The 17,221-nt window shown below is 42.5% G+C and overlaps 1 protein-coding gene across 1 annotated transcript in view; it reads left to right on the top strand.

Moving 5' to 3' along the window:
• The window catches only part of LOC137600858 (protein phosphatase 1 regulatory subunit 29-like), a 221,157-nt gene that overhangs the window by 78,832 nt on the left and 125,104 nt on the right, over positions 1–17,221 (top strand). The window contains exon 2 of the mRNA XM_068322721.1: positions 10,803–11,082. The gene's annotated coding sequence lies outside the window, so the exon portion shown is untranslated. The remainder of the gene's footprint in view (positions 1–10,802; positions 11,083–17,221) is intronic.

Below are 17,221 nucleotides of genomic sequence, written 5' to 3'. Positions count from 1 at the left end.
TGATCCCAGCGGGGTACCTGATGACCGGCAGTGCATACATGTTGATGGCTTGGGCCTTGTTCTTGCCATTCAGCTGACTGCTCAGGACTTGCCTTACTCTCTGGAGGTATTTGGCTGTGGATGACTTCCTTGCAGCCTCCTCATGGTTGCCATTAGCCTGTGGAATTCCAAGGTATTTGTAGCTGTCCTTGATGTCTTCTATCCTGCCCCCTGGTAGGTCAACCCCTTCAGTTCTGATAATCTTGCCTCTTCTTGATACCATCCGGACACATTTGTCTAATCCGAATGACATCCCTATGTCATTGCTGTAGATCCTGGTGGTGTGGATCAGTGAGTCAATTTCTCGCTCATTCCTGGCATACAGCTTGATGTCATCCATGTAGAGGAGATGGCTGATTGTTGTCCTGCTTCGGAATAGGTATCTGTAGCCACTGTTTGTGATGATGTGACTGAGGGGGTTCAGGCCTATGCAGAACAGCAGCGGTGACAGTGCATCCCCTTGGTATATGCCGCACTTGATGTTAGCTTGGGCAATTGGCTTGGAGTTAGTCTCCAGGGTTGTCTTCCACTTCCCCATTGAGTTCTTGATGAAGACTCTTAGTGTCCTGTTGCTCTTATACAGTTCCAGACATTCCAGTATCCACGTGTGTGGCATTGAATCGTAGGCTTTCTGGTAATCTATCCAGGCGGTGCACAAGTTGGTCTGCCTATTCTTACAGTTTCTGTGTACTGCTCTGTCCACCAGTAGCTGGTGCTTGGCTCCCCTGGTGTTACTACCAACTCCTTTCTGTGCCCCGCTCATATATTGATCCATGTGCCTACTCATCTTAGCTGCCATGATGCCTGACAGGAGCTTCCATGTTGTACTGAGACAGCTTATTGGCCGGTAGTAGGATGGGGTAGATTCCTTCTGTGGGTCTTTCATGATCAAGACTGTTCTGCCTTCAGTCAACCATTCTGGGTGCATCCCATCCCTTAGAAGCTGGTTCATCTGTGCTGCTAGATGCTCATTGAGTGCTGTCAGCTTCTTTAGCCAGTATATATGGATCATATCCGGGCCCGGTGCTGACCAACTCTTCATCTTTGACACTCTTTCTTCGATGTCCACCATTGAGATGGTTACTGGTTCTTATTCTGGGAGGCAGCTGTGGTCAGTCCTCAGGTCCACTAGCCACTGGGCATCGGTGTTGTTTGATGTTTCTCTTTCCCATATGCCCTTCCAGTATTTCTCCACTCAGCTCTTGGTGGGTCTGGCCGGATGCTATTTCCCTGCCACTGAGAGTTCACCTTTGCTGGTTGAGTGGAGAAGGTCTTGTTTATTCTCCTGGCCTCAATCTCCTTGGTGTATCTCTTCAGTTGGGTAGCCAGAGCCGTTAGTCTCTGTTGATATACCATATTGATATACCATATTTATGATATCATTGTCTCATTTACATGTAATACTGGATATGTGAACTGGAACAGAGTTGGAGAGAAATTAGATGAATTCAAATGACAGGAGAGATGATTCAGGTTCTAAGTAAAGTAGATGGGGCACCCACTCTGTCATTATCCTCAGATTGATCTCCTTTTTGTTTTTCTTGTTTATTATTAAAGGGACAGTAAAGTTAATTTTATGTGACACATACGTTATTCATCATAATGAAAAATAGAAGAAAATATACATTTTATATGTGTAGCATAATCTGTTTGGTCAAAAAAGCTTAAAATCCTCGGATTCAGTGGTCACGTGGGCGTCAACGTCCCTTGCGCCCAACATAGCTTGACAGCCATAAGAAACAATGTAGCTCTAGACGCGATTTACACCAAAACCATCATGGTTACCTGCGCGGTGAACGGTTCTGTCAACAGAACAACAAAAAAATGCGAAGACAAGGACCTGTCATTCTTTAGAATAACTTCTGCGAAGGTGTCGCGCTAAAAATGCCAACGCACTAGCCCGTCAATGGGATTGTTCATATTATACTATATTATATTATACTATAAGTACCTGGGACTGCAGCTAGACAGCAGACTGGACTGGTCACTCAACTCCAACTGTGTGTACAAGAAGGGGTAGAGCAGGATGTACTTCCTAAGGAGGCTGGCCTCCTTCAACATCTGTCCTAAGCTCCTTTTCATGTTCTATCAGTCCGTAGTCTCCAGTGTGCTGTCATATGTCATTGTGTGTTGGGGTGGGGTGGCCAGAAAAAAGAGATATGGACCGTCTGAACAGACTCATCCGCAGAGCGGGCTCAGTGGTCGGGCTGAGCCTGGACTCTGTGGATATGCTTCTGGAGAGCAGGACCATGTCTAAAATTAAGGCCATCATGAACAACACCAGGCACCCCCTACACACCACCTTCTCCCAGCAGAGAAGCACCTTCAGCGGCAGACTGCTGTCACACAGCGCCTCCACAGAGAGGCTGAGGTCCTCCTTCGTGCCCCGTGCCATCAGGGGGTACAATGACTCTCTCAGGAGGAGCGGGGGGGAGGTGGCGAGGTCAGCACGGGGTTGAAAATGGATTTAATTTAATTTCATTTAAATTTAATTTTATACTGTTGTATATAATATATATATAAATTATTTATTTTTTATACTGTTTTACATTTTAATTCAATTTTATACTGTTTAGATTTTATTTTATACTGTTTATATTTTAATACTGTAATATTTTTAAATTTTATACTGTTTATATTTTAGTTATAGTTTAGTATATAAGTCCTGTTAGTGCTGCATGTGCCTGTCTGTTAGTGTAATGTATGTCTTGTGGTATGTCCTGTGATGTCAGTGTTTCCTTTTCTCCTGGTGTTTATCCAGTATTATTTGTTATGTAATGCCTGAGCAGTGGATATATGCAATTTCCTCCGGGATTAATAAAGTATCTATCTATCTATCTATCTATCTATCTATCTATCTATCTATCTATCTATCTATCTATCTATCTATCTATCTATCTATCTATCTATCTATCTATCTATCTATCTATCTATCTATCTATGTTAGCATTGAGCTAACTGCATATAACTTGTTATTAATTCCACAGTGAATTTATTTGAAAGTGGCGTCTTTTTGCTGTTCAACCGTTCACCGCGCAGATAACCATGATACTTTTAGTGTAAATCGCGTCTAGAGCTGCATTGTTTCTTATGGTGTCAAGTAGTGATGTGACGCTGGGGATCGAAGCTCCAAAGCGTGTGCCAAGCAGGAGAGGGGCGTTCCCGCGAAGTGCGAATCGAGGCCTGCTTCATCGATGGGAGGAGCTGTAATTGATGACGTCCGAAGCCTCGCAAGCAGCGAGGCTTCGGGCATGTCTTCCGTATCGACGCTCCCATCACGGGAACGCCCCGCTACGTGGCCGATACCACATGACTGATTCGGCTCACGACACGCGTTCCAACACCAATATAAAGCGATCACACTCCATTCAGAATGTAGTTGTATGGTGGAGAGTTGTGGTTAGATAGTGTGGAGACAGTTAAGAATTTAGATAGCGTTAGATATATTCTGTAGCAAGATATAGATAGTGTGGAGAGAGTCAGTTTAGGAGATTCAGGAAATGGAACCTGCCACAGTGGAGAAATTGTTTCTAAATAAAAACCAATGATGTCACCAAGCATAATCACTGGCTATACCTCAATGTTACAGAAACACAATCATTGTCCATACCCCAACCACCCTCCCCTCAGTGTACATGTTTATTTGGACATGAGGAAAAAGAAAATAATCACTTTCCATAGAGCTGGTGTGTGTGTGTAATAGAAACAAGCAAACCTTGGTTTGGGAACACTCTAGACATCAAACAAATCTGAATTCGACCAAAAAATACAAACAAAATTTGGAAGATGAACGCAAAACAAATGCCTTTTTCTAGCCGCCAGGCGAGCGAAAAGTCTAGAGAAAACATGACGGTAATGTGCTTTTTCTTTTAGTTTACTGTATTCAATAATTTCACTTAATTTGCATTCCATTGCCTATGGTACAGTACCCTAAACTTCGGTCCCAAAGACAATGATAACTTGCATCTTGGGCTAACCATATTTCTTTCTCATGTTTGCTTCCTTCTTTTACATTTCTTTGACATGTTTCATTACTATGCAATTTGATATATAAATGACTATAAAATGTTGAAAAAAAGTGTCTTGGAACCGATTAAGACCCTTTACATTATTTGAAATGGGAAAATTGTATTTGAAATTCAAACAAATCGTTATTCGAACAGCCTTCCGGAACAAATTGTGGTCAGAAACCGAGGTTTCCTGTATATATATATATATATATATATATATATATATATATATATATATATATATATATATATATATATAATCACTAAACTATACATGTTTTGCATACTTCTTTATTTTGCTGACAGTTTTATTAACAGGATTTCTGCAAAATGCTGCAAACTTCAAACTCATGCCACCTGATATTTTACCATCCAGTAGATGTCGTACCAGAGCAAATGAAGCCTCGTGAAGCTCCAAACCACCATGAACTGATTGGAATGAAAGGCTTCAATGCTTCATGGGGCTTCATCTGCCCATAACTACTGTCAAGCTATGTTGGGCACAAGTGACTTGACGCCCACGTGACCACTGAATGTGGAAGCTGCTGCGGCGCAGATTTTAAGCTTTTTTGACCAAACGGATGATGCTAAACACATAAAATTTGTATTTTCTTCTATTTTTCATAATGATGAATAACATATATGTCACTTAAAATTAACTTTACTGTCCCTTTAAGATTCTTATACGTCAAACTCAGAATAAAATCACCCCCACGCCCACCCACCTTTGCATCATTCTTAATTTTGAATTGTACTTGCTGCATCAAACAAATTTAAGCTTGTGTTTGCATTAACAAAGAGGTCACTAAAATGGGATTGTATATACCTTTTCCTCACTAACATCTTCAACCTCTGACTCCTCTTTCTCCTCCTACTTCAATCCATTTGGTGTTTCTGGTTGTTTGCTTGTACATCAAAATCCCTGGTAGTTGTGAGGCAGAGTCAAATAGGGAGAGTGGTGCACTGGCTAATAATGCAGTACTCCTTTTCACCTGAGCCATTTAGATCTTGTCCAAATACACCAAGATATACATTAAGTATATGGAGTAAATTGTGATATTGATGGATCTTTTCATGTGTCAAGGGTCCACTTACGTAAATACTGTACAATACTATTTTTTGTGCTTCATCCACATGCGCTGTGCATGATAAAGAAGAAAACAATCATGTTTTTCCATTTTCCAGAGCACAATAAAGGGTGTGCTCAATAACTGACTCTATTATGATGATGCAAGTCTCACTCATTATGTATCATTAAAGCTGTTTCTTCAAATTGCAATGATTAAGCCAATCAGACAAAGGACAGTTTGTGATTTGACATAGTGATCTTTTCAGTGCTTCATTAACCTCCTCAGTTTAGGTCAACAGTGTTCCATCTTTGCTGTATACAGCTTAGATGGTCCCTCGTTTCCCCCTACTGAGGTCTCGAACAGGCCTCCAGAACAACTTTGGTGCTGTACGAAAGTTCATTTCCATGACCTCTCCGAACTCCTCCAACACCCTCTGTTTTGCCTCCATCACAGCCGAGGCTGCAGTCCTTCTGGTCTGTCAGCACCTTGCAACTGCTTCAGAAGTCCCCAGGAACGGACGGCTTCCCTGACCACCGGGGTCCATCACGGTGTTCGACGGTTACCGCCCCTTGAGGCACCCAGGACCTTGAGACCACAGCTCTCAGTTGCAGCTGCAGCAATGGAAACTTTGAACATAGACTATTCAGGTTCAATGTAACCCCAGCCTCCATAGGTATGTGAGAAAAGCTACTTCAGAGGTGTCACTTGAAGGCATCGGGGACCGAGTCCTCCTCCAGACATTCCCAGTTCACCCGCACTTCTCGTTTGGGCTTACCAAGTCTATCTAAAGGTTCCCTCTGCCAACAGACCCAAGTCACCACCAAGTGGTGATCAGTTGACAGCTCTACCCTTCTCTTCACCCAAGTGTCCTAAACAGACGGTCAAAGGTCAATTGATACAATTACAGTTCCAGGAACACTTACGAGCATCCTTGTGTTCGAACATGGTGTTAGTTATGAACGATCCGTGACTAGCACAGAAGTCCAACAATATAACACCACTCGGGTTTAGATCAGGGAGGCCATTCCTTCCAATAATGACCCTCTAGGTGTCTGGTGTCTCCGTCATTGTCGACGTGTGCATTGAAGTCCCCCAGGAGAGCAATGGAGTCCCCTACTGGGGTCCCATGAAGGACCCCCTTTAGGGACCCCAAGAAGTCCAAGTACTCTGAGTTGCTATTGGTGCATACACACAAATAACAGTCAGAGTTTTCCCTCCCGCAGCCTTAACGTGTAGGGAGGCGACCTTCTCATCCACCGGGAATTAACTCTAACACAAAAGCACTCAGCCAGGGGCTTGTGAGTATCCCCACACCCAACCTGTGCCTAGCACCTGGCGCAATTCCTGTGAAAAACAAGGTCCAACCCCAGTTCAGGAGTTTAGATTCAGAACCAAGGATATGAATGGAGGTAAGCCCCACCATATCCAACTGGTAACGCTCCATCTCCAACACAAACTCCAGCTCCTTGTCCATCGTAACCCCCTGTCTTCACTGCTACCCAAAAGGCAGTGCACCCAACCCCATTGGTCTGTCCTGCAGGCGGTGGGTCAACAGGGGCGGGGAAAATCCAAGTTACCTTTTTGGGCTGAGCCCGACGGGGCCCCCTGGCAGATCCGGCCACCAGTCCATTCGCTGACGGGACCTCTATCCAGGCCTGGCTCCAGATGAATAGCATACCTGAGAACTGACCACAGCAGCCTCCCAGAACAAAAACCAGGAACCTTATTGTGGTGGAGAGGTTGTGTGCACTTTATTCTACGGCCCCCCTAGGGGGGTGCGACCCACTATTTAAGCATTGCCCTATGGGAATTATTTAAGATTTTTTTTTATTTAACTATTTCATTTTCTTTTTGCGAATGACATTTCTCCATATACATGAAGTGTCATTATGGAAAATATGCTGAAGGGTTAATTGAATAGGATATGGAAAATATCTTATTCAATTAGCCCTACAACACATCTTTTTAACTCTTGACCTCACACTAGATCTATTTTCTCCAACCTGTGATATTCTTATTTTTGCCACATGCACACATTCATACGACCATCATTATGTCAAGGTTGTAGTCAGCAACTTCCTATTTTTTCACATTTACTTTACTTTCTCTCCATCTGTCAAATTGGCCTTCCAACATATGTCTCCTCTTTTGCACAAACACTGTCACGGAAAAGCTCTCTTCATAACTTAAGACCAGAGCTTTGAACCGGTTCATGGAACGAAAACGAAAACCAGAAACTTTTGGTATTTTGGCAGGAACGAAATGGAAACCGAAAACTTGATATTTTTTAATGTTCCCGAACAGAATCGCAACAGAAAATAATTGTAAACCGGTTAATACCGGGTTTTTTTTCGTTCTTGAAAAAAATATTTGACCTCATGTTTCACTCCCTGTCATTCACTGGACGCGGGATAAGAGCCGAGAGAAGTAGCGGCTATCAGCAGCAGTTAGCAAAAGGGCAGTCTCCCAGTCACCATTTCATCATAACAGGTAAACACTGCAGTATGTCAATCTTAAAAATGTGTGATTTAGACATTAACTCATTGGCTGCAGTCATTTTCAGAGCAGTGTGTTCCCGTACTGCCAGCGCTTTGTTGCAATATTGAGCTATGGGAGAAGCACAATGAAGATCTGTTGTTCAGCAATTAATGACATGGCGGAAGTTATTCTTGTCTTATTTCATGTAATGTCTGAGTAGGAGGCATAAGCCTTAACTACAGTGATATAACTTAAAGCAGAGGTGCAGTGCTGTGGTACTGTTTACTGTAGGGTAGGGGCATATCTATAATTATGGTATATAAACTAATTGCTTTAGTTGTCAATTAAATTTAAAAGTCCTTAAGTTACCGTATTTTGCGCACCATTCGGCTCATTGTACAAAGAGGCGCAGTCTAAATAATGGAGTTTATTTCTGTACTTTAACCGGACACACAGCGCACATTATTACTCGGTGCATGGTTGCTATAGGAAGCAAAAAGCTGACTGTGGTTGGACTGTGTTGTGCTGCGTATTTAAATTTAAAAAAATACACCAACATTATTTTTTATATATGTTTTTATATGTTTTTATATGTTTTAAATCCTTCGAAGTCCTCATCTTAAGTCTGCATTGAATAGCTCGGCAATTTCACTATCGCTGACAGTCACGTTTCCGGGTGGCTGTCCGGTAATGATGCTGGCTTTTGCGAAACATCAGGCAAAAGTCGAAGCAGACACGTTAGTCCAGGAATCCGCAATCCACGCACATATTGTGGGGGTGTAACTCGCGGTGTAACTCGCTCGGAACTGCCTCCAGTCCTGGTAAACGTGTGTTCACCATCTCATCCATCACCCCACGACGCACGCAGCTTAACTTTAAAGGCTCTGTTTACAGCGTCCAGCGGTTGGAGTTCTTTCGTTAATCCTCCAGGATGATGGCAAGCTCAGAATTCAGCTGCTTGACGTGGTTTTTGATAGAAGCAGTGGTGTGGGCGTGCATGAAGTCACAGATCAATAGAGATGGCGAAGCGTGAATAAAGCCCCCCGATTGAATGAAGCCCCTGAACGAACCGATTTGCAAAAAATTCTGGTTCAAAGCCCTGCTTAAAACCCACTTGAAGTCTCATTCAGGGAAGAAAAAAGTATCTGTCTATTTTTGAAAATGGTGGTTATTTTTTTAATACCACTGTGGCAAATCTCCTTTTATATGAGAAAAGTTGAATATGTATTTAGGCCTATTAGTTATCCCATTCCTGCAATTTTATTCTTCAGACATGTTTGAATTTAGGGGATGGGAACCTCAATATAACTGTTATTTGTGTGTATAAACCTATTTGATTACATTTTACCAAGCACAGACCAGATCAGTTACTGTTGCACAAGAGCTCTAAAAGAGAATGCCTTTTAAAAAGCACACTTATATTTGAATATCAACTCCTTAAACCAATATTGAGATTATATCTTGTTAGCTGAGTGCAAAGTGCAAAAGAAATATCACGTTTGCTGCTCAGAACAGTTTTAGTTTAGATGAAATCTTCAAGTCAGCCCACAGAGCAGGTTCTTCTCACTTTTCATAATTATTTTAATACAGAACAATATTTTCATTTACATGATCAGATGGAATTACACAACTGAAGAATATAATGTCTAATGGTGAATGACAATGCTGTAGAAATCGTAAATAAATTCTCCCCATCATTACAAGAGTTGTCATTCACAAGTTTCCCTGTATGCCATGGAATATAGATGACCACCACTAGCTATAGAGTGAGCTGCATCAGGGCTCGAAATGAACCTTTTTTCTTGGTAGCACTGGTGCTCCCAAATTTAGAAGTTAGTAGCACCAGCAAAGACTTTAGGAGCACCTACCCAAAAGCAAAGGCAGTGACAGAGCGATAGAGACCGCTCATCATCTCTGTTCCGCGCCTCTCCCCTTCACCCAGCAGAGCAGCCGCAGCTGCGCTCTCATTGTTTCCTGGCAGGACCGCAGGAGCGTGGTCTCACAAAAAAAGGCGCACCAGATTTTTTTCCTTAGTCTCACCGGTGCTCCCAAATATATTTAATAGTCGCACTGATAAAAATTTGGGCGCATATGCGACCAAAATGGGCACAATTTCGAGCCTTGTGCATGCAGTCTTTGTGATGTGTTCACCTACACCTTTTGACCTGACACAAGCAACATTCAAAGTGACATAAAGGTCATGATTTGTTGAGGAGGGACAAACTCCGGGCTCGACGCCAGTGTGCCGCAGAGCCAGATATTTTCTTTGCTTCTATATATATATATAGAAATATTTGTGAACCTTGTATATCTCTTACCTCTTGCTCAGATCTGTAGTCCGTTGGTCTCTTATTGTGTGTGTGATTGTGTATACTGTGTTACTGCGAGCCTTGGCTGAAAAACAAATAAAGGAGAAGGATGCCTTCCAAGTACAGAGACTGAGATAAGTGTCGGTATTAGGAGAATCACCATTTCTCCATAGTTGTCTGTGATTTACAGTATGTCTCTACTGTGTATATGGAGAATCCCATATAAAAATGCATTCTATAAATCTAACATGAAGATAAAGCATCAGAGAGAGCTTTAAATACATAATGTTGCCGCGACATGTTTCTGTGTTTAAACTGTAGCTGAGGAGCTTAGTTCTTTCAACTCTAACCAAAAGGAAATCTTTTGATTCCTTTACTATTTTTCTCTGTTTAGGGAAATCATTTTTGCAATTGTGATTCCTCACATTCCGCCACAAATGATGTATTTTGATATCATAGGATTTTACATGTCTGGTCCAAAAGTTTCATTCTCTCAACCTCTCATGCTGAAAAGAAAATATTGAATCAAGAGGAAGAGGCTTTTTGATGCGTTTGTTCAGTGAGAAAGTATGTCATTATCTTTGAATGAAGTATTCAACTCTCCATAGCAACTAGTGTAAGGGAATGTGCTCTCTGGTCACAAATTAGTTAGAGTAGGCGGTTCAATATGATGGTATGGCAAAAGAAAAAAAAAGCAAAACTATCATCCTTCTACTGCAGTATAGATTTTTCTCAAAGGTATAGACTTTTTTGCTCATTTGAGCATTGCAGCTTTTATTTCAGTATCTAAAACTTTATTTCATCTGATATTCTAACCTTGCACATTTGTTAGACCAAAAGGTAATTTCAAGTTTTATTGACATCTAAATCATTTTCTTTTCTCTTTTCTATTTCAGTATTGCTTCAAGACTTCCTTTGGCCTAAGGAGAAGAATCATTCTCCTCTGGATAAATAATCTACTGGACCAGAAAACTTCCCAATGTAGACTACCGATGACACTCCTAAATAAATATGATTGAAGCTCATCAGTTCAAAGGTAGAAGTTCATAGTCACGTATTCGAAGACCATCCAGACCCTGGAGGACGATCAGCTGACTCTCCACATAGTCATTACTTGCACAGACTTGGCTTCCCACTCTTTTCTCTCTGGACTTCAGTCATTCTACCAAAACAGAGGTGAGTGAAACAACCAGCTAGCAAAGATCAGCTGTCGCTTAGACTCTTATTCAATTGTACTGATGAATATGAATTGGTGGACTGGGGTTTTAAAAGGTGTTTAGAACTGTTGAATTGTGTTCATGTTTAAAAGAGAAAATAGTATAATGCTTGAATATATGGGATAAGATTTTTTTCTGAACTAAAGATATTGGATGCATTTTTTGTATGCACAACTTTATTTGAGAGACCAGAGCCAAACACAACAAGTAAATCCTAAACCAAATTGTAAACCAAATCCTAAAATCCTAAAATTGTCCTTATGAAAAAACGGTACTATCTATCATAGGTAACTATGAGCAAGCTGACATGAAAATGTTCTAAGTGGAAATAGGCCTAAAACTGTTACATTAAGCTAATTGAGGAAATTAGTATTGTTGATTAGTATTATTCATATCATTATTGTTAATAATGTAGCCGCAAGAAGGCACAAGCCAGTGTCTTATTGTGCTGGTCCCAAGTCCGGATAAATACAGAGGGTTGTGTCAGGAAGGGCATCCGGCGTAAAACTTTTGCCAAATCAAACATGCGAATCGAATATATGACTTCCACACTGGATCGGTCGAGGCACAGGTTAACAATGACAGCCATCATTGCTGTTTAGCTAGAGGGTGCCGGTGGAAATTGGACTACTGTTAGTCGAGGAGAAAAGGAAATTGTGTTCGTAGGAAGAGAGAGAAGAGGACCGCCAAGGGTATAGGACTGAGAGTAGGGAAGTTAAATGTTAGAACTATGACAGGAAAAGGTAGAGAGTTGGTTGATATGATGCAGAGGAGGAAGGTAGACATACTGTGTGTCCATGAGACCAGGTGGAAAGGTAGCAAGGCTAGAAGTTTAGGAGCAGTTTCAAGTTGTTCTATCATGGTGTAGATAGGAAGAGAAATGGAGTAGGAGTTACCTTAAAGGAGGAGTTTGTTAGGAATGTCCTGGAGGTAAATAGAGTGTCAGATAGAGTGATGAGTCCGAAGTTAGAAATTGAAGGTGTGATGTCCAATGTTAGTGGGTATGCTCCACAGGTAGGATGTGAGCTGGAGGAGAAGGAAAAATTCTGGTTGGACTTTGATGAATTGATGCAGAGCATACCTAAAAGTGAGAGAGTTGTCATTAGTTCAGACTTCAAGGGATATGTTGGTGCAGAAAACAGAGATGATATGAAAGTGATGGGTAGGTGTGGTAACTAGGAAAGGAATGCAGAAGGACAGATGGTGGTTGACTTTGCAAAAAGGATGGAAATGGCTATAGTGAATACTTTCTTCCAGAAGAAGATGCAGGAACATAGGGTGACCTATAAGAGTGGAGGTAGGAGCACACAGGTAGACTACATCTTGTGTAGACGGTGTAATCTGAAGGAGATCAGTGACTGCGAAGTAGCGGTAGGTGAAAGTGTAGCCTAACAGCATAGGATGGTGGTATTGTAGGATGTCTTTGGTGATGAGGAAGATGAATAGGAGAGCAAAGACAGAGCAGAGGACGAAATGGTGGAAGTTGAAAAAGAAAGAGTGTTGCATGACTTTTAGGAAGGAGTTAAGATTGGCTCTGGGTGGTCAGGAGCTGCTTCCAGATGACTGGACAACTACAGCTAATGTGATCAGGGAGACAGGTAGAAGAGTACCGTATTGGCCCGAATATAAGACGGTGTTTTTTGCATTGAAATAAGACTGAAAAAGTGGGGTCGTCTTACATTCGGGGTCTAGACATTATACCCATTCACAACGCTAGATGGCGCAAAATATCTTTAAAGCGAATGCTGAACTGACCTCCCCAGGCCAAAGCGAACCCCTGTCACGAAGAAGAAAAATAAAAATAGTGGTAGCACGAAGAACAAAAATTAAAAATAGCGGTAAGAAAGAAAAAAAAAGAAAATAAGAGAAGAGACAACAGAAAATGGAGAAATGTAGCGACAATCTGGAGAAAAGTGGGTCGAAGATCAGCCAGGTTAATCGGCAGCTGAGGAGAAGTTATGACGCTGTTAGGACTGTAAAACAATGGTAAGGTGTGCTGTAGGTGTGACAGAGGAGTTCAAGGTGGAGGTGGGACTGCATCAGGGATCAGCTCTGAGCCCCTTCTTGTTCGCTATGGTGATGGACATGCTATCAGACTAGGTTAGACCAGAATCTCTATGGACTATGATGTTTGCAGATGACATCTATAGTGAGAGCAAGGAACAGGTGGAGGAGAAGCTAGAAAAGTGGAGGTTTTTCCTGGGAAGGAAAAGAATGAAGGTTAGCCGCAGTAAAACAGAGTACATGCATGTGAATGAGAGGGGCCCAAGTAGAAGAGTGAGTTTACAGGGAGAAGAGATCAAGAAGGTGGAGGATTTTAAGTACTTAGGGCAACCGTCCGGAGCAATGGAGAGTGTGGAAAAGAGGTGAGGAGGCATGTACAGGCAGGATGGAATGGGTGGAGAAAAGTGTCAGGTGTCAAGTGTGATAGAAGAGTTTCAGCTAAAATGAAAGAAAAGGTGCACAAAACTGCCATGAGACCAGCGATGGTGTTTGGTCTAGAGACAGTGTCACTGAGGAAAAGACAGGAGACAGAGCTGGAGGTAGCGGAGATGAAGATGCTTAGGTTCTCTTTGGGAGTGACCATGATGGATAGGATCAGGAATGAATACATCAGAGGGACAGCACATGTTAGAGGTTTTGGAGATAAAGTCAGAGAGGCCAGACTGAGATGGTTTGGACATGTCCAGAGGAGAGATAGTGAATATATTGGTAGAGGGATGCTGAGTTATGAAATGCCAGGCAGGAGGCCTAGAGGAAGACCAAAGACGAGGTTTATGGACGTAGTGAAAGAGGACCTGAAGGTAGTTGGTGTGAGAGAAGAGGATGCAGAAGACGGGTTTAGATGGAGGAAATTGATTTGCTGTGGCGACCCCTGAAGGGAAAAGCCTTCAGGTGAATTGGCCTGTATGAAATTGATTGTAGGTGGCAGTGTGTGAGTGAGTGTTCGTCTGTGTGTATATATGGCTTCGCAGTGCATTTGCATCGCGCCTGGAGTGTCTCCTGTCTCACCCCCCAGTCGGCTGGGATAGGCTCCAGCAACTGCGGGACCCACGCCAGCAAACAAAAAGCGGGTATAAAAAAATGAATCAATATGATTGTATGATTATTACAAAAAAGTAATTTACCTATGGGGATTATTAAAGGATTGATGTTTGATATTATTATTTTTATTGTCGTTGTTGTCATTGTCGTTGTCGTTGTTGGGAAGTGAAAACATTATTGAATTCTGTGCATTTGGTTTTTAATTGATAAAATAACTGCTTTTATGGCCAAGTGACTGTGACTGACTCATGACATGAAACCTAAGAAAGGGGTCTATACAAATTAAATTATTTTAACACAAGAGAAGTCAGATATGTTGAACATATGCATTTACATCAATCCTGGCAGTGACACATTGAAGTGACAATAAAAATAAAGAAATTGCCAGATTCCATGTCTTTGCAGAAAATGTACAATACTTCACACTTGGCATTATAACCAGAAGGATTTGTTCACATTTCACTGAGCGTTGAATGTTACATGTCTATAACATATAACTGTTTCGGCTTCGTCAATGAGATAATCAGTCTGAGCTGCCTCGCCTATTGTCTCTATTCAAGACTCAAGACTATTGGGAGGATATTATAATTTGTCTGGTAAAAATAGCACTAGACTAGAAAGAGCAGGTGGCAGGGTGGGTACTGCTGTTGCCTCATAGCCAGACGGTTCTGGGTTTGATTCCTTTCTGTGCAAAGTTTTTTTATTTTCTCCCTGCATCTGCAAGAGTTCACACTGGATTTTCTGGCTTCCTACCGTAACCCCTCTATTCAGGCCTACTCCCAGCAGACTGATGACAGCACAACTTCTCCCAGGTTGATAGTGTTTATTGCCAACTCTGTTGATCAACAACAACAACACAGGTGGTTGGTGGTGACTGTGTATGGCTCAAGTAACACAGCTCCCATAACAGAAAATGCAGCAGCGCAGGAGCGCGCACAGTGTGATCGTATATATATATATATATATATATATATATATATATATATATATATATATATCTTCTTCTTTTCCTTTCGGCTTTTCCCTTCAGGGGTCGCCACAGCGAATCAATTTCCTCCATCTAGCCCTGTCCTTTGAATCCTCTTCAATCACACCAACTATCTTCATGTCTTCCCTCATTACATCCATAAACCTCCTCTTTGGTCTTCCTCTAGGCCTCCTGCCTGGCGGTTCAAAACTCAGCATCCTTCTACCAATATATTCACTATCTCTCCTCTGGACATGTCCAAACCATCTCAGTCTGGCCTCTCTGACTTTATCTCCAAAACCTCTAACATGTGCTGTCCCTCTGATGTACTCATTCCTGATCCTATCCTTCCTGGTCACTCCCAGAGAGAACCTCAGCATCTTCATCTCTGCTACCTCCAGCTCTGTGTTCTGTCTTTTCTTCAGTGACACTGTCTCTAGACCAAACAACATCGCTGGTCTCACCACAGTTTTGTACACCTTTCCTTTCATTTTAGCTGATACTCTTCTATCACACATCACACCTGACACTTTCCTCCACCCGTACCATCCTGCCTGTACACGCTTCTTCACCTCTTTTCCACACTCTCCATTGCTCTGGACTGTTGACCCTAAGTACTTAAAATCCTCCACCTTCTTGATCTCTTCTCCCTGTAGCCTCACTCTTCCACTTGGGTCCCTCTCATTCACACACATGTACTCTGTCTTACTGCGGCTAACCTTCATTCCTCTCCTTTCCAGGACAAACCTCCACCTCTCTAGCTTCTCCTCCACCTGTTCCCTGCTCTCACCGCAGATCACAATGTCATCTGCAAACATCATAGTCCATGGTGATTCCTGTCTAACCTCGTCTGTCAGCCTGTCCATCACCATAGCGAACAAGAAGGGGCTCAGAGCTGATCCCTGGTGCAGTCCCACCTCCACCTTGAACTCCTCTGTCACACCTACAGCACACCTCACCACTGTCTTACAGTCCTCATACATGTCCTACACTGCTCTAACATACTTCTCTGCCACTCCAGACTTCCTCATACAATACCACAGTTCCTCTCTGGGCACCCTGTCATAAGCTTTCTCTAGATCTACAAAAACACAATGCAGCTCCCTCTGGCCTTCTCTGTACTTCTCTATCAACATCCTCAGAGCAAATACTGCATCTGTGGTACTCTTTTTTGGCATGAAACCATACTGCTGCTCACAAATGCTCACTTCTGCCCTTAGTCTAGCTTCCACTACTCTCTCCCATAACTTCATTGTATGGCTCATCAGCTTTATTCCTCTGTAGTTGCCACAACTCTGCACATCTCCCTTGTTCTTAAAAATGGGCACCAGCACACTACTCCTCCATTCCTCAGGCATCTTCTCACTATCTAAGATCCTGTTGAACAACCCAGTCAGAAACTCTACTGCCACCTCTCCTAGACACTTCCATACCTCTACAGGTATATCATCAGGACCAACTGCCTTTCCACTCTTCATCCTCTTCAATGCCCTCCTCACTTCATCCTGACTAATCTTTGCTACATCCTGGTCCACAACAGTCACCTCTTCTAGTCTTTGTTCTCTCTCATTTTCCACGTTCATCAACTCTTCAAAGTACTCTTTCCATCTTCCCATCACACTACTGGCACCTGTCAATAGACTTCCATCCCTATCCTTAATCACCCTAACCTGCTGCACGTCCTTCCCATCTCTGTCTCTCTGTCTTGCCAACCGGTATAGATCAGTCTCTCCCTCCTTACTGTCCAACCTAGCATACAAGTCATCATAAGCTTCTTGTTTGGCCTTTGATACCTCTACCTTCACCTTACGCTGCATCTCCCTGTACTCCTGTCTACTCTCCTCGGTCCTCTCAGTGTCCCACTTCTTCTTAGCTAACCTCTTTCTCTGTATGCACTCCTGTACCTCCTCATTCCACCACCAAGTCTCCTTGTCTACTTTCCTTCCAGATGACACACCAAGTACTCTCCTACCTGTCTCCCTGATCACATTAGCTGTAGTTGTCCAGTCATCTGGAAGCACCTCCTGACCACCCAGAGCCTGTCTTAACTCCCTCCTAAAAGTCATGCAACACTCTTCCTTTTTCA

Source organism: Antennarius striatus, chromosome 8, assembly GCF_040054535.1.
Source record: "Antennarius striatus isolate MH-2024 chromosome 8, ASM4005453v1, whole genome shotgun sequence".
In the NCBI taxonomy this organism is placed as follows: Eukaryota; Metazoa; Chordata; class Actinopteri; order Lophiiformes; family Antennariidae; genus Antennarius; species Antennarius striatus.
The sequence above is the reverse complement of the archived record's forward strand: the minus strand, read 5'-3'. Positions and strand labels throughout refer to the sequence as shown.